This window comes from Rhinoraja longicauda, chromosome 12 (assembly GCF_053455715.1).
Source record: "Rhinoraja longicauda isolate Sanriku21f chromosome 12, sRhiLon1.1, whole genome shotgun sequence".
Classification (NCBI taxonomy): Eukaryota; Metazoa; Chordata; class Chondrichthyes; order Rajiformes; family Arhynchobatidae; genus Rhinoraja; species Rhinoraja longicauda.
In genome coordinates this window covers 47,404,611-47,416,953 of record NC_135964.1, presented here as the reverse complement: position 1 = coordinate 47,416,953, position 12,343 = coordinate 47,404,611, and the positions used below count along the sequence as shown (strand labels likewise).

General features: G+C 42.6%; 2 protein-coding genes across 8 annotated transcripts in view; one reads left to right on the top strand and one right to left on the bottom strand.

Annotated features, from left to right (window-relative positions):
* itsn1 (intersectin 1 (SH3 domain protein)) overlaps positions 1 to 9,365 on the bottom strand; it is a 165,107-nt gene extending 155,742 nt beyond the window's left edge. For 4 of the 5 annotated variants that reach the window (XM_078409696.1, XM_078409695.1, XM_078409698.1 and 1 more), the window contains exon 1: positions 8,960 to 9,365. The gene's annotated coding sequence lies outside the window, so the exon portion shown is untranslated. The remainder of the gene's footprint in view (positions 1 to 8,959) is intronic. The other variant, XM_078409699.1, reaches the window with a different exon arrangement.
* Positions 9,366 to 9,703: 338 nt separating this feature from the next.
* Positions 9,704 to 12,343, top strand: part of cryzl1 (crystallin, zeta (quinone reductase)-like 1) — a 47,737-nt gene continuing 45,097 nt past the window's right edge. For all 3 annotated transcript variants that reach the window (XM_078408794.1, XM_078408793.1, XM_078408792.1), the window contains exon 1: positions 9,704 to 9,905. The gene's annotated coding sequence lies outside the window, so the exon portion shown is untranslated. The remainder of the gene's footprint in view (positions 9,906 to 12,343) is intronic.

Below are 12,343 nucleotides of genomic sequence, written 5' to 3'. Positions count from 1 at the left end.
AACATACCATTCGCTTTCTTCACTGCCTGCTGCACCTGCATGCCTACTTTCAATGACTGGTGTACCACGACACCCAGGTCTCGTTGCATCTCCCCTTCTCCTAATCGGCCACCATTCAGGTAATAGTCTGCTTTCCTGTTCTTGCCACCAAAGTGGATAACCTCACATTTATCCACATTATACTGTATCTGCCATACATTTGCCCACTCACCTAACCTATCCAAGTCACGTTGCAGCCTCCTAGCATCCTCCTCACAGCTAACACTGCCCCCCAGCTTCGTGTCATCCGCAAACTTGGAGATGTTGCATTCAATTCCCTCGTCTAAATCATTAATATATATTGTAAATAGCTGGGGTCCCAGCACTGAGCCTTGCGGTACCCCACTAGTCACTGCCTGCCATTCGCACAAGTCACGCCCAGCCACTCCCTCTTCTCCCCTCTACCATACTGATGTGTGAAAATGCACACCTCCAGATTCAGGGTCAGTTTATTCCCAGCTGTTATTAGGCAACTGAACCATCCTATCAAAAACTAGAGTAGTCCTGAGCTATTATCTACCTCATTGTCGACCTTCAAAATATTTTTCAGATTTTACTGGACTTTATCTTGCACAAAACATTATTCCTCACATACAATACAATATATCTTTATTGTCATTGTACCCAGGGGTACAACGAGATTGGGAATGCGCCTCCCATACGATGCAATAATTTAAGTAATTTAGACACGTATCTGTATGCTGCAGATGGCCCGATTGTAATCCTGTTTTGTCTTTTCGCTGACTGGTTAGCAAGCAACAAAAGCTTTGCACTATACCTTGGTACACACGACAATAAACTAAACTCAAACTCGTTCAAGACTGGCATTGGTATATTATAGTCATGTGTACCAAGATACAGGGAAAATCAAGTCAAATCACACACATGTACATGGGCCCATTACAGAAATACAGCAGGTAATGCAAAGAGAAAAATACCACAGTGAAGAACATAAAGTTACAGCATTATGGTCACTAACAGAAAAAGTACTGATATAAAAAAAATTACAAGGGCCGCAATGAGGTACGTTGGGATATCACAACTACACCCTTAACATACAAGAGGTCCATTCAGTAATTTGATAATAATGAGGCTGTTCGCATACCTGACAGTATGTGCTTTTAAGCTTTTCTGTCATCTGCCCAGCAGGTGAGGAGAGAAGAGATTTACTGCAGAAAAAAAATCTAAACATGCTGACAACAGCTTAGACTAATCAGAGATACAAGAGGCTGCAGGTGTTGGAATCTTTTGTAAAAAAGAAACTGAAGGAACTCAGCAGGTCTGTGGAAGAAAATAAACAACTGTGGCACAGCGGTAGAGCTGCTGCCTTACAGCACGAGAGACCAGAGGTCAATCCTGACTACAGGTGCTGTCTGTGGGGAGTCTGAACACTCTCCCTATGACCGTGTGGGTTTTCTCCAGGTGCTCTGATCTCCTCCCATTTTCTAAAGACATGCAGGTTTGGAGATAAATTGGCTTCTGTAAATTGCCCCTAATGTGTAGGATGCAAAACTACTACAGGTGATAGATGGTCTCGGTGGGCCAAATGGCCTGTCTCCATATTGCATCTCAAAATTAAACAAAAGGCAATGTCAGTCAGTATGCAGAAGGATCCCAACCCTCCCAAACATTGTCTACATAAACTAATCAGAAATAGCTAATGTGCATCTGTTACTGTCCTCAGTTCCCAACAAGATAATTCTTCACATCCATGTCTTAAAGTCTTCCCTTGGCACTGAACCAAATTCTCCCCCACCCATTCTTCACTGATGAAACACCAATGAAACATTTGGGCGGGGGAGGAAGAAGATTGGCTGAAAGGGAAGGGATAAAATATAATATGTAGTGATTAATTAAAATGAAGCAGCATGCAACAAGAATGTAAGCATATTGGGAAAGCAGGACAAAAAAAAATTAGGGAAGTAAACGCAAGTCTTAGCCACTAAAAAAAGAACTAGCAGCATGTAAATGACAGATACAGCAAGGCTGATCTCACTGCAAGTTCAGCCACAGGAGATCTGCACATCTGTATTTAAATAGGTGCGGTAACCCAGACAAGTATGACAGATAAGTAACTGCTCTCAATTCAGAAAAATTGACAGACAGTACAACCACAAAAGTGCCTGCAAAAGCAAAACGGAAATATGGAATACTGCCCCAAGAGTTCACTAGCTGAGTTCAATATTTACGCAGTATATTTTTTAGGCAACGTAGGAACTAACACATTTCAAAGATGCATGCTAACTGTGCAGAAAATATCAGGGTCAACCAGATGGCTCTAGAAAAAAAGTTAACGATGTGAAAAGTTAACTCTAAAATCGCTCCACACATCCTGTCTTACCCATTGAGTATTGTCAGCATTTCCACAGCAACACAGAAGGCAGTCCTTCACTGGTGCTTTTGCCAATAAACCTGGCACATTGCCCTTCCGCGAATTACAAGGTTTCTCCCTGCCTACTATCTAGACCATTCATTATTTTAAATATCTTTAAACAGATCTCCTCACATTTTCTTCTGTGCTGAGGAAAATGACCCCATGCTCCTGTGACCTATCCATACAACTAAAGCGTCTCAACCCTGGTATCACTCAAATAAACATCTTGAACAAAAATTCAAAATGGACAATACAAACAAATGCAAAGCCAAAATTGATAAAAGAAAATGCTCCATTCGTATTAATAAAAAACTACGAGGCAGTAGAATGTAAAAATAAGCCTTTAATTTCCTCAAATGTCAAATTTTTAGTTTAAAGATGCAGCGCGGAAACAAGCCCTTTGGCCCAACGGTCCAACCGACAAGCGATCCCCGCACATTAATACTATCCTACACACACTAGGGTCAATTTACACTTATACCAAGCCAATTTTCCAACAAACCTGCAAGTCTTTGGAGTGTGGAGGAAACTGAAGATCTTGGAGAAAACTTACGCAGTCACGGGGAGAACGTACAAACTCCGTACAGACAGCACCCGTAGTTGGGATCAAACCCCGGTCTCTGGTGCTGCAAGCGCTCTAAGGCAGCAACTCTACTGCTGCACCATTATGCTGCCCTTAAATTATGGGCTAACACTCAGTTTCAATTTATTCAATAGATTAGTGTTAATTTTATGCCAATTTTAAAGATAAAACTTCACATCGTACAATTCCTAAAGGAGGGACAGTATTGTGGCAAGTAGTGCAGCTTTCTCTCAGCTCCAGCAACCTGGGTTCAATAATGACCTCGTTGCAAACTCCACACAGCAGCACTATGCCACACAGGCAGCACTATTTTCCCTGTGACTATGTGGCTTCCCAGAGTGGCCAGTTTCCTCCCACACTACAAAGAGGGTTGTTGGGTTAATTGTCTACTTTAAACTACCCCTCCCATATAAGGGATTGGTGGGCCGTCAGTGGACATGAGAGTCTAGATCAGATGGTTGCACCCACATTAAAATATGCATTTGTTTGAAATAACATGTGCAGCTGCTCCTTTGATTCCCTATAGTTAAATACCAACTGAACCTCCAAATATAAATTTATGGAACTACTTCTGTGTATAGTCTTGAGAGATTCAGCGTGGAAACATATCTTTCGGCCCACCGAGTCCACACCGAACAGTGATCAACCTGCAGACTAACGCTATCCTACACACTAGGGACAATTTACAATTTTACCAAAGCCAATTAACCTAAAAACCCATACATCTTTGGAATATGTGGTCACAGGGAGAACGTACCAACTCTGTACAGACAGCACATGCATACAGGTCTCTGGTGCTGTAAGGCAGCAATTCTACCGCTGCGCCACTGTGCTGCCATAGTGTCATATTTACCATACATTGTACCTTTGTAAGTACAGCTGAATTCACAGAAAAATCTGTGAGGATGTAACAAGCTGGTCAATCCAGCCAGTAAGGTACTGTTTTCATATTCACAAATATACTTTGCTTCAGTTTCATCAGTTACAAAACACACCGCGAAAAAGTAGCACGGTGTTTTCAACTTTTAAGCAATTGGAATTAACTATTGAGACTCAAGACTGGCGCAGTGGATATCGTCTACATAATTAAATCATAAACCAATGAATATTTTTATTTTAATTTAAAAATTCCTTCCCGTGTTTAATGAAAATGTTAAACATGGGATATTGGAGCAATAAGTTGTGAACTTGATGTGATTTCTGTCTACTGAGAAGCAAACTTCCCAATTTTATTAACTCTGAAGAGGCATTTCCCAATGCAATTTAGTAACCCTGCAAGTCAAAAAGAAGCAGTAGGCAGTCTGCTTCAAATCTTACAACTTCCTTTTACAGCCGCTTAACTGTTGCACAATGAATGCCCAAGACTGACTGTGCATCACCTCTGGCACAATACAAGGGCACATTAATTCAGAATTGACTTAAAACATAACACATTTTATTCCTACTAATAGCAGGAAGGTAATCATGAAGAGAACAGACGAAGAGTTACAGTATTTACTTGCACCAGAAAAGACGATGATTAAACAGAGCATTTTTCTAAGTTTTCACTTCCCAACACCGCCATTTCAAACTGCACAGCTAATATAAGACTTTGTCAGCCAGAGCAACTGACCTTCTGAGTACGTCCAGCATTTTGTTTTAATTTAGATTTCCAGCATCTAGTTTTTTTAACTTTCACATCTGAAACTATTCAGCAATCTAATAACAAGAATGGAAAGCTCTTATTTAGAAATATTGTCGAACTAGCAAAGAACTTTCAAACTTTGGTTCATCATGGAATTTTTTCCCTTCAGAATTAGAGAGCTTGTTACTTTTCATGAAGGTAACATTAAATGAGTACTTTGTAATCAGTTTCTACCAAGGAAGATGCTGCTGTTAAATTCTCAGTAGAAAGGGAGGCGTTGTGAGATAAAGGATGTTGTGAAAATAGATAGGAGCGAGTAGAAATGCTGGTTATGCAGAAAGTTTTTAGTCCTGTTGGGATTTTTAAGATGCAGCCTGGGTTGCTGAAATGGGGCTTGGGTTTGGATTTTTTTTGGGGGGGGGGGGGAATTGGACGAGGGGAGTTGTTGGAGATCACAAAGACACAGTGGCACAGCTGGTAGAGCTGCTGCTTCACAGTGCCAGACACAGGAGTTCAATCCTGACCTCGGGTACTGTCTGTGTGGAGTTTGCATGTCCTCCCTGCGACTGTGTGGATTTCCTGCAGGTGCTCTGGTTTCCTTCCATATCTTGAAGATGTGTGGGTTTATAAGTTAATTAGACTCTGTAATATTTGCCCCTAGTGTAGGGAGTGGATTAAAGTGAAAAAGTGGGATAATATAGAATTAGTGCAAACAGTCATCATGGATTTGGTGGGCCAAAAGGCTTGTTGCCATTCAGTATCTCTAAAACTAAAAGGACTTGCTATAGTATTCCAATCCTCCTCCGATGTAGGAGAGAAGCCAGAAGGATGCCAAATCTGATTACACATTCAAAACCAGGTAGTTTAGTTCGTTTATAATCAGGTGTACCGAGGTACAGTGAAAAGCCTTTTGTTATGCTGAAAGACTTACATGATTACAATCAAACTATCCACAGTGTACAAAAACAGGATAAAGGGAAAAATATTTAGTGCAAGATAAAGTCCAGTAAAGTCTGATTACAGATTGTTTGATGGTAGGCCAGGGTCGCTCTCTAGTTTGTGAGAGATTGGTTCAGTTGCCCGAAAACAGCTGGGAAGAAACTGTCCCCGAGTCTGGAGGTGTGCGCATTTCCACACTTCGATGTCTCTTGTCTGATGGGAGAGGGGAGAAGAGGGAGCGTCTGGAGCGAAGCTGGTCCTTGATTGTGGCCTTACTGAGGCAGCGTGAAGTGTACATAGACACATCAGGTAACTACAAGCCTGCCAGTTTAACCTCTGTTGTGGGAAAACCTCCAGAAACAATAATCAGTGAAAACATTAATAGGCACTTGGAAAACTAAAGAGTTGATAAAGGAGAGCCAGCACAGATTGCTTTAAAGGCAAATTCTGTTTAGCTAAACTGATTGAATTTTTTCATGTGATAACAGAGCTTATTAAAGGGAACACAGATTTGTCTATATGGATTTTCACAACATGAATGATAAAGTTATAAACTAAAGGCAGCTTACTCAATTAAAGGATCATTAGTACAAAGGATCGGAAGTTGTATTAAAGCCAGAAAGCAGAGCATTGTCGTATAAGCAAGGAACTGCAGATGTGGGTTTACAAAAAAAAAGAACGCACTGGAGTAACTCAGCAGGGCAGGCGGCATCCCTGGAGAACATGGACAGGTGACCATTGCAGTAAACAGCTGTTCCATCTGATTGGAATATAGTGGACAATGTTATTCCATGGGAGCCCCTGCTGAGAGCAAACCCTTTGTTTGCTACACATCAAAGGCTCCTTGTGTCCATTCCCTCCAGAGATGCTGCATGACCCGGTCGGTATATTACTCCAACACTTTGTTTTGTTCAGGATTCCAGTATCCTCAATCCTTTATTGCTCAATGATTTGGGTACAATTGACAAAACTTTCAAATTTGCCACCGATTTTAAAGCTGAAAATCGTAGGAAAGCAAGGACAATTGTAACAGACGTCAATACATCAAGTAGGCTAGCTCAAGGGGCAAGTTAAATATAATCTCTCCTTATTCCTTCTAAATGACATAGTTCTTACAAAGTATGTAAAAGCAGAAGAGACCTAGGCACCCATGTACATAATTCCTTTTAGGTATAATGGCAAAAATCAAACTGATGGAAGAATGCAGCAAGAAAAGTGGCATCTGAGTTGGGGGGTGGTAGAGGTGGGGTATGGAAATGAATTGTCAATGTTGAATCATGACCCAAAGACATTGATAATACCTGCCCCTCCAATCTACTGAGTTCCTATAGTGGTTTGTTTTCTCTGTGGATTGCAGCATCTGCAATCTGTAGTGTCTGTCAATGTAAGGGCTTGTTGAAAGAGCAAGGGGCTCCCCTGTTAAAAATGTCCAGACTTACAGAAACCTGACTTTATGCAAAGCCTTCCACAGATTGTAAAAGCATCTTACAAGCTGGCAATAATAAAATGTTTCACGACATTCATTAAGACAGAATACTGTATACATCGTATCTATTAGAGAAGATGGACATTTCCAAATTCGTAGGTAACCCAAGAACTGGCTATTACTTAGTAGAGCATATGGGATCCTGGCATTCATAAAAAGAAACAGAAGGTATGAATCTGACCAAAACACATATTTATTGCACTTGGAGTATTGCATTCCATTTCTGGTCATCAAACTTAAAGGGAGCTGCAATATCCTGGAGGGGGTCACTGAAAAGATTTACAAAAATGTTTCTGGTGGGGGGGGGGGGGGGGGGGGATGATGGATTTCAGCTATGAAGTTATGATGGAGATACTAGAATTGTTCTCAGAAACAAAGGTTGAGAGATTTGATAAAAGAGTGTGGATAAACAGGGGAAGCTGTTCTTATGAGTAGATGGTTTGAGGAGCAGGGGGAAACTGTTTTTAAATTCTTGGGAAACGTAAGGGGAGGGATGCTATCGGAAAGAAAACTTTTTAATAAGCGGAGGAAAATTAGATTAGAATGGTCTAGTAGGTCAATGAACTTCAAGCACCAAATTGCTTCATTCTGTGCCTTAAGTAATCATATGGATCTTTGATTAAGCATTTCTAGTAAAAATCCAAATCCATTTGTTGAACTATCCAAAATAAACAAAATTAAATTTTAAAAACTGAAATATGCAGATTATTATATTAAGTAAATTTATATGTATGAATAACTACATGACACTGATAATTTTTAATCTCAAATGTTGTGTTCATCTCAGATCATTGTCCTTACAAAGTCAAATTTATACATTTCCTAGATCATTAATTCTCAAACAAAAAAAACTACCACATAATTAAAATTTTATTGCTCCGAGCTTATTTGCCAAAACGCGTCAGGTTATTTAGTCAGTGGCACCATGATTAATGGCCACAATTCTTACGTCTTAGCTAATCCTAAAAGTGGTTACTCATTTCATTGTGTAGAACAGAATTATGAATACCAATGTTTAATTTCAGATATTGCAGAATCTGAAAGCCCCAAATAATTTATTCCAAGTAAGAATGACTCTTAAACGGGTGTTAAAATATATTAACTACAGATTGTGAACAGTTAACCTTCAGGATCAGTCATTTTTAGACAACATTGGGTGTTTTTTTTAAAGATTATAAACAGATGCAGAATCCTTCATTTATTTTAAAAAACAATAAATTCTTCTATGTTCTCCACGAAGTATTCGTTTAAGCTCAAATAAAAACAGCATGTTTTAGATCTTCAGGGATCTCCTTTAAATGCTACTGCATTAGGTTAATAGCAAATACTGTGAGTGATCCATAATTGTTTAGATATAGATTGGTTATTCTTGACACAAGTATAAAACGAATCTGACGAGATAGATACAAAATTACGCTAGTAAATACAACGTGAAAAAAAGACTGCCCGCGTGTTACAATGGTCCAAAAACATTTGTATCGGATTACACTTAATATTCTCTTACTCCCTGGGCCCAATCCATTCTGCACCAGAGGAAATGGGAAAGGCAGGCACAGAGGACGGATCTAAATCAACCTTGATTTCACCACGTTTTACCCTGTAGTCCATGAAACAGCGATTAGGGAAAAACAACAGGACAAAACCCATTCAGTACAAACCTCCTACCTTTGGGTACCCCCCCAACCAAGTCTTCTTCACCTTCTTCACAAAACCACAGCCACCAGCTCTCCCTCACTTTTAATAAACACATAAACCCAAAAGGCAAAATTCACTCTTAAAGACAAAACAGAGCCGCAAGAAGCATGGATACGTTTAAAAATAAATCAATAGTAGCCGCACGCTTGCATCAAGCACTCCCACCCCGGGAATAACAGGAGGCCACTGCAGCTCCTCTGGGAGAGGAGAGCCGCTTACCTCATCTCGCAAGGGCTAGCCGAGTGCGGCTCGGCGGCGGCGGCGGCGGCGGCGGCAGCCACTGCCTGCCTGCCTCCCCTCAGCTGGGTTTGCAGTGGAGGGACGACCTCTCGATCTGCCGTCGCTGCCGTCCGTGGGGCGACACGGCACGAAACCACCCCCACTTTCTCCACTCGTTGCCTAGTGTCTGGTGATAAACGCTGCTCTCTTCTCTCTTCCCCCCGCCCTCCTCCTCTCCTCCTCTCCTCCTCCTCCTCCGTTGCCGCCCAAAGGCTTCCCTTCCCTTCACAACCCTTCTCGCTATCTTTCTTTTTTCTTTCTTTTCTTTTTCTTTCGCTCTTTCTCTCTCTTTATTTTTCTCTCTCTTTATTTTTTTTTCTCTCTCTCTTTATTTTCTCTCTCTCCTTTTTTTCTCTCTCACTGACGTTACTCGACGCTCGCCCTCAAAGCCCAGCCCGCCTCCGGAAATGACGGACGTCCACCCGCTGATGGACGGCGCCCCCGCCTATCGGTGAAGCCCTGGCTGGCTCCGCCCCAGACAGCGGATGGCCAATCGGAAGACGGCAGTCGAGGGACCCGCCCCCTATCCGTCAGCTTCCGCCGACTCGCGGCCGTTCAACCTAACTTTATAATGGGCGGGATCCCATGATTGACGGCACTTTAGACCAACCAGAGACTGGAGCTCACCCTGGGGCGTATTAGGATTGGCCCACTGGTTCCAACAGTCAGGTTAGGTTGTCTCAGTGACCATGGCGACCTCCTGAGTCTATCTGGTGGCCACTTTATCAATGAGACGAGGAGGGCCATTTAATTCCGCTTGACGCCGTCTTCCCAGCGCTGTCTCACCAAAGTTCATCATTTTGTGAGGTGACATCTTCAGCAATGCTTCCAATACTTGACATTTAAATAATTTCTACTTTGGAACTTGGAGGGACTGATCTCAGTGGTAAGTGCGTGATGTCCTGATAGTCCTGTTTATTTATGCAATTGATATTGTAAAGTGCACCACAACACCTTATGCCAGTGGAGGAATAATGGAGATAGACACAAAACGATGAGAAGGCCTACCGGGAGGAGGTGGCTGATTTGGCACTCTGGTGTAAGGACAATAGCCTCCTCTTGAATGTCACTAAAACTAAGGAGCTGATTGTGGACTTTAGAAGGGATAAACATCCAAGGATGTACACGCCACTGGAGATAAATGGGTCTACTGTGGATAGGGTGAGCAGTTTTAAATACTTGGGAGTCCACATCAAAGAGGATCTGACATGGGCAACGCACATTGCCGCACTGGTGGGTAAGGCAAAGCAGTGCCTTTACCACCTTAGACAGCTGAGGAAATTCAGAGTGTCTCTGAGGATCCTTCATTGCTTCTACTCTGGGGCTGTAGAGAGCATCCTGTCCGGCAACATTACAGTCTGGTTTGGGAACAGCTCTGCCCAGGACAGGATGGCCCTGCAGAGAGTAGTGCGTTCGGCAGAACGTACCATGGGAACTACACTCCTCCCCCTGCAGGACCTATACATCAGGAGGTGCAGATCCAGAGCAAGCAAGATTATGAGGGACCCCTGCCACCCCAGCAACGGACTGTTCCAGATGCTACGGTCAGGCAAACGCCTCCGCTGTCACGCTGTGAAAACGGAGAGGATGAGACGGAGTTTCTTCCCACAGGCCATCAGGACTGTCAACTTTTATAACTCCAGGGACTACATTTTGTCTTTTCTGTATTAACTTTAATTTATATGCTGTAACTGTAATTCTTTTTTGTGCACAATCCGCAGGCATTGCCACTTTCATTTCACTGCACATCGTGTATGTGTATGTGACAAATAAACTTGACTTGACTTGAATGCTGGAGTAACTCAGCGGGACAGGAGAGAGGGAGTAGGTAACGTTTCGGAGTCGAGATCCTTCTTCAGACTCAGAATCAGGGGAGAGGGAGTGGAATAGAAACATAGACAATAGGTGCAGGAGTAGGCAATTCGGCCCTACGAGCCAGCACCACCATTCAATATGATTATGGCTGATCATCCAAAATCAGTACCCCGCTCCTACTTTTTCCCCATATCCCTTGTTTCCGTTAGTCCTAAGAGCTAAATCTAACTCTCTCTTGAATAATTGGCCTCCACTGCCTTCTGTGGCAGAGAATTCCACAGATTCACAAACTCTCTGGGTGAAAAGGTTTTTCCTCATCTCAGTCCTAAATGGCCTACCCCTTATTCTTAAACTGTGACCCCTGGTTCTGGACTACCCCAACATCGGGACTGTATTTCCTGCATCTACCCTGTCCAATCCTCTAAGAATGTTGTATGTTTCTATAAGATTCCCCTCTCATCCTTCTAAATTCCAGTGAATACAAGTCCAGTTGACCCATTCTTTCGTCGTACGTCAGTCCCACCAACCTGGTAATCCTACACTGCACTCCCTCAATAGCAAGAATTTCCTTCCTCAAATTAGGAGACCAAAATTGCACACACTACTCCAGGTGCGATCTCACCAGGGCCCTGTACAACTGCAGTAGGACCTCCTTGCTCCTAAACTCAAATCCTCTCGCAATGAAGGCCAACATGCCATTAGCTTTCTTCACTGCCTGCTGCACCTGCATGCTTACTTTCAGTGACTGATGTACAAGCACACCCAGGTCTCATTGCACCTCCCCTTCTCCTAATCTGATGCCATTCAGATAATAATCTGCCTTCCTGTTCTTGCCACGAAAGTGGATAACCTCACATTTATCCACATTATACTGCATCTTCCATGCACCTGCCCACTCGCCCAACCTGACCAAGTCACCCTGCAGCCTCATGGCATCCTCCTCGCAGCTCACACTGCACCCAGCTTTGTGTCATCCGCAAACTTAGAGGTGTTACATTTAATTCCCTCGTCTAAATCCTTAATATATATTGCAAACAACTGGGGTTCCAGCACCGAGCAGTGCAGCACCCCACTAGTCGCTGCCTGCCATTCTGAAAAGAACCTGTTAATTCCTACTCTTTGCTTCCTGTCTGCCAACCAGTTCTCTATCCATTGTCAATACCCTACCCCTAATACCATGTGCTCTAATTTTGCACACTAATTTCTTGTGTTGGACCTTGTCAAAGGCTTTTTCAAAGTCCAGATACACCACATCCACTGGCTTTCTCTTATCCATTCTACTTGTTACATCCTCAAAAAATCCATGCTGACTTTGACCGATCCTGTCACTGCTTTCCGGCTGGTACCAATGCTCAATTTATTTCCAATGATTCACCCCTCCCTGTCCTTTCATATTCAAGCCAAGTGTGTTAATTTGACAATGTGTAGGAAGGAGCTGCAGATGCCGGTTTACACCAAAGATCTGTCCATATCAAGTCTGAAGAAGGGTCTCAACCCAAAAAGTCATCT